The sequence below is a fragment of the Quercus lobata genome, chromosome 9 (assembly GCF_001633185.2).
Source record: "Quercus lobata isolate SW786 chromosome 9, ValleyOak3.0 Primary Assembly, whole genome shotgun sequence".
In the NCBI taxonomy this organism is placed as follows: Eukaryota; Viridiplantae; Streptophyta; class Magnoliopsida; order Fagales; family Fagaceae; genus Quercus; species Quercus lobata.
Genome location: NC_044912.1, coordinates 21,605,178 through 21,611,177, shown reverse-complemented (window position 1 = coordinate 21,611,177; position 6,000 = coordinate 21,605,178). Strand labels below are relative to the sequence as shown.

The 6,000-nt window shown below is 36.0% G+C and overlaps 1 pseudogene; it reads left to right on the top strand.

The window, feature by feature from the left end:
• Nucleotides 1-974: 974 nt before the first annotated feature.
• Nucleotides 975-4,152, top strand: LOC115961392 (annotated as a pseudogene).
• The last annotated feature ends 1,848 nt before the right edge of the window (nt 4,153-6,000 follow it).

Here is a 6,000-nt window from a genome sequence, read left to right as displayed (position 1 = left end):
CTCCATTGTCAAATTCTTGAGAGGCTTTATACCAAACCAGGTTCTCACCATCATCATCATTGTGAGACTGCTGTTTGGATTTATGGGAAGCAGTTAGGAAGGAACCAATCTTCATTGGTTGATGCTATGGTCTAGTAGCGGAATCCGGGAAGCTAGAAAAGAAAAAGGTTCGGCGTAACCTCGTTGGAGCAAGAAGCTTGGAGGGCTTAGGTGCACTGGGTAGATTAGGCTTGGAGGGTCTATTGCTGTCCTTGTATCCCAACTATATTTTCTAGTGGATTAATTATCGCTTGGAGGGCGGCGGAGAGGTTTTTCGCCGAGGACTTCGGTTTCCTCTTCGATAACACATCGCGTGTTGTCTTTGTGTTTGCATCTTCCTTCCTCTATCTTTGCCTTTAAATTATCTGCTGTGGATTTTATTTTGTTATGGTTTAGATAGTATTTAATCAATTTCGTATGATAACATATGTTAAGTTTCCGCACACTAGTTGTTTGACATATTGCTTGAATTGATTAAGTTGTTATTTGGGGGTCTAAACGTTCAAAGGTGTTTTTACACGTTTTTGAACTTTCATCAATGATGCTTTCAAGTGTGAAGACTGCAAGAATAGTCAAATTCAGTAATCCAATTAGTCAATTCACTTTTTCTCTTTCACATCACCGTGAAAACAGACCAAATCTTATACTTATAAATGCTGTGGGGAGAGCTTAGACATTTTAGATAGAATTCTAAATCAGCTTTTGCAACTTGTAAAAGAAAGACCCATGGCATTGACTAGCTTCAAAAAAGTGTTTTCCCTCCTTTTGGTCATGCTACATTCCTCATTCAGTGTTGCTTCTGTTTCTGTGAAAGAAGAGGCAGAGGCAGAAATAGATGCTCTATCAAATGGAAAGCCCGTCTTCAAAATGAAACACAGTCACAGCCACCCCTGCATTCATGGACTCTCCTTCGTAATAAAAATGCAACCAGTTCTATGAATCAGAACACCAGCTCAAGCCCTTGCAGTTGGTTCGGTATTTCATGCAACCAAGCAGAAAGTGTTACTAGATTAAACCTCACGAACTCAGGCCTGAAAGGTACACTTCATGAATTTCCATTCTCATCTCTCCCTAGTCTTGCATATGTTGATCTTAGCATGAATGAACTCTTTGGTACAGTCCCTTTTGAAATTAGTCACATCTCCAAACTCGTATATATTAATCTGTCCTTCAATTACTTTTCGGGGCAAATCCCACCACAGATTGGCCTACTGACCCATCTTAAGGTGTTGGACCTCAGTGAAAATCAGTTAAACGGCTCAATTCCCATAGAAATAGGTAATTTGAGCAACCTGGCTTACTTGTATCTCAATAATAATCAACTCTCTGCCTCCATTCCACCAGAGATTGGAAACCTTACCAATTTGCTTATTCTTGAAATAAGTCACAACAATCTAAAAGGTTCCATCCCTCCTAGTATTGGAAAATTTGAAAAGCTAATATGGTTGCACATGTATGAAAATCAGCTCTCTGGCACCATACCCACAGAAATAGGAAATTTGAAGTCTCTTGTGCCTTTAGGCCTTTATACAAATTATCTTTCTGGCTCCATAACCAAATCGTTAGGAACTCTCAGTAACATATCTATCTTATATTTATATGAAAATCAACTTTCTGGCACCATTCCAGAAGAATTAGGAAACTTGAAGTCCATAAATCAGTTAAATGGTACTGTTCCAATTTCCTTGGGCAATTTGAGCAACTTAGAATGGTTATCCCTCCGCGATAATCAATTTTCTGGTCCCATTCCTCAACAGATAGGAAATCTAGCAAAGTTGGCTGTGCTACAGCTGGATACAAACAACTTCACTGGTTTTTTGCCTCAAAACTTATGCCAAAGTGGTTCTCTTCAAAAATTGTCCGCAAATGACAATCATCTCATAGGTCCAATTCCAAAAACTTTGAGGAATTGCACAAGCATAATAAGAATCCGCCTTCAAGCCAACGAATTCTTTGGAAATATATCTGACGATTTTGGTGGCTATAGTAACCTGGAGTTTGTAGACCTCAGCTACAATAGATTTTATGGTGAAATCTCACACAATTGGGGGAGGTGTCCACAACTAACTACCCTACGGATTGCTGGGAACAATATTAGTGGTGGCATACCACCTAATATTGGAAACATCATTCAACTCCAGGAACTTAATCTTTCTTATAATGGGTTAGTTGGGAAGCTTCCAAAGGAATTTCGGAAGTTGACTTCTTTGGTGAAGTTGAAGTTGAATGGAAATCAACTTTCTAGTGATATACCTTTGGAGCTTGGATCATTAACAAATCTTGACTATCTAGATCTATCCAATAATAGATTTGATAAGTCAATCCCTAGAAATATAGGGAACCTTTTGAAACTAAACTATTTGAATATGAGCAACAAGAAGTTTAGCCATGATATTCCAATTCAAATGTGTGTTTTATCCCATTTGTCCAAGCTAGATTTAAGTCATAACTTGCTCGAAGGAGAGATACCTTCACAAATTGGCAATCTTCAGAGCTTGGAGATGTTGAATGTCTCCCACAATAACCTATCTGGTGTTATTCCAATTGCTTTTGAAGAAATGCACGGCCTTTCTTATGTGGACATATCCTATAATAAGTTGGAGGGTCATCTTCCCAATAGCAAAGCATTTCAAGATGCTTCCGTAGAAGCACTACAAGGTAATAAAGGGTTGTGTGGAAATGTTACCGGATTGCAACCATGTATGGCAAGAAGACAAGTTTTAAAGAAGGGGCACAAAATCATTTTCTTAATCATTTTTCCTCTTTTGGGAACACTTTCACTTGTAATGATGTTTCTTGGAATTTTCTTCACTTATCAAAGAAAAAGGAAGCACCCTTGTACAAACCAAGCAAATAACATGCACGATGAAAAGGTGTTTTCGATAGCAACTTTTGATGGAAGAGCAATGTACAAGGAAATCATTGAAGCTACCCATGGTTTTGATGCTATGTTTTGCATTGGAAAGGGAGGATAAGGAACCGTCTATAAAGCAAATCTACCATCAGGAAAAATAGTGGCAGTAAAGAAACTCCAATCATTGGGTGATGGTGAGATTGCACAACAAAAAGAGTTCTTCAATGAGATAAAAGCGTTAACAGAAATTTGACATCGAAATATTGTTAAATTTCATGGCTTTTGTTCACATTCACAATACTCATTTTTGATTTATGAGTACCTAGAAAAGTTGGACACAATTTTGAGGAATGATGGAGAAGCTAAAGAATTGGATTGGAATAAAAGGGCGATCATCATCAAAGGTGTGGCTCTTGCTTTCTTTTACATGCACCATGATTGCTCCTTGCCAATTGTTCATAGGGACATATCAAGCAAAAATATTTTGCTGGACTCTCAATATGAGGCTCATATTTCAGACTTTGGCATAGCTAAGCTTCTTAATTCAGACTCATCCAATTGGACGTCACTTGCCAGCACATATGGATATATTGCACCAGGTAATATACCCATTTTAAAATTAATGTAGAACATAGAGTATATGAATACATTGGCATGATATTCTATTTGTTTGCAGAGCTTGCTTATACAATGAAGATAACTGAGAAATGCGATGTTTATAGCTTTGGAGTTTTGGCTATTGAAGTGATCAAAGGAAGACATCCAGGTGAAATGATCCCCATTCTATCTGCTTCAATTGTGGGGCAGAATTTATTGTTGAAAGATTTGTTAGACATACGCCTTCCACCTCCCATAGTTCAGATTGAGAGTCAACTGATGGTCATCATGAAGCAGGCAATTGCATGCTTGCATGCTAATCCTGAATGTAGACCAACTATGTACATGGTTTCTCAACTGTTATCAACTCCAAATCCACCTTCGTAGGGTCACACAGTCTCACCAAGAAAGCAAGGATATAGTGAATTGTTTGGAATGCTATATAATCTATCAAATTTACACTGCTGTAGGCGATTGCCTGTTTAAGATTATGTAATGCCTCTTGAGTACAACTAGCACTTTCACTGCAAGTATCTACAATGTGATGATATAAGCTTTATTGTCTTTTTGGTATGTATTAAAAAGATTTCAAATGTAAAATAAAGACTAGGGACGTATTGTAGTGATCTTTGGTTTTAGTCATTTATATTCCAACTGATTTAGTTAAGGCATATTAAAACAACAAGAAGAAGAAAGATGTAGTTTCAATATGCTTTGTTGTGAAACTCCAATCTTTGGGTGATTGCAAGATTGCACAACAAAAAGAGTTATTCAATGAGATAAGAGTGTTAATAGAAATTCGACATCAAAATATTGTTATTCATGGCTTTTGTTCACATTCACAATACTCTTTTTTGATTTATGAGTATCTTAAAAAGGGTAGCTTGGACAAAATTTTGAGGAATGATGGAGAAGTTAAAGAATTGAAACCGGAATAAGAGGGTGAACATCATCAAAGGTGTGGCTCTTGTTTTGTTTTACATGCACCATGATTGCTCACTGCCCATTATTCATAGGGACATATCAAGCAAAAATATTTTACCTGACTCTCAATACAAGGCTCTTGTTTCTGACTTTGGCATAGCTAAGCTTCTTAATTTAAACTCATCTAGTTGGACTTCACTTGCCGGTACATACGGATATATTGCACCAAGTAATGTACTCCGGTTTAAAATTAATGTAGAACATAGAGTATATGAACACATTTGCATGATATTATGTTTGTTTGCAGAGCTTACTTATACAATGAAGATAACTGAGAAATGTGATGTTTATAGATTTGGAGTTTTGGCTATTGAAGTGATCAAAGGAGGACATCCAGGTGAAATGATCCCCATTCTATCTGCTTCAATTGTGGAAAATAATTTATTGTTAAAAGATTTGTTAGACATGTGCCTTCCACCTCCCACCGTTCAGATTGAGAGTCAACTACTGGTCATAACAAAGCTTGTAATTTCATGCTTGCATGCTAACCCAGCCTGTAGACCAACCATGCACATGATTTCTCAACAGTTATCCCCAAATGCACTTTCATAGGGGCCTCGCCAGGACCAGCAAGGATATAGTGATTTTTTTGGATTACGATATAATCTATCAAATTTATGCTGCTGAAGGCAATTGTTTGTTTTAAGATTATGTTATGGCTAGAGTACTTTAGATCATTAATTGCAGGTTCTAATAAATTACCGCCGGTAAGTGTAACTTAGATTTCAGGGCACAGTACATGATATATGTTTGGATGGCTATTTTGAATTCAGTATACATTATAAGGATTTCGAATGTAATATAAAGAGTAAGGACTTAATATAGTGATAGATTTAGTCTTTTTTTTTTTTTTTTTTTTTTTTCAACTGATTTAATTAAGTCGTATTAAAAAAAAAAAAAAAAAAGGGTAATTGTCAAGATTTTAGTTTTAAAATGCTCTGTATATCCCTGTTGTGAAAATCGAATATTTATATGCAAGATCCTTCCTGGCCAATGATGGTGACATTTCTTGTCTGCAAGGTTTCATCAAGGAATGAAGGAATGCAAGCAATCCAATACCTCTTGTCACCCTTTCAAAAAAACAAGGAGCTAGATTTTAACCTTTTAATAACAAAATTAGATCGATGTTAAGAAGGCATCTGCTTCTTGAGGCTGCAACTTTGAAGCGGTCTATCAGTTTATCATGGTAATGCAGGAAATAGTTTTTTTTTCTTTTAAATATTTGATTTGAGTGAACTCTAACCCCCCTTAATTAACTCTTCAGGTTAGCTTTTGTTTTTCAATACTCAAAAGATATATAGCTTTGATGCGGTCTATCAATTATTTTTCTGCCATTTATAGTCGACCACATCAAAGTTATGGTAAAAGTTGTCCATAAACTTTCTTTTTTAACATTTACAAATATTATATTGATGAGTTAAAATATCCTACAATAAGAAAGATAAGAAATTTTTTTTCTTTATAATAATCATAGTGTTTAGTAAGCTATTTAATTTTATTTAATTATTAATTCATTTACCCTTTTT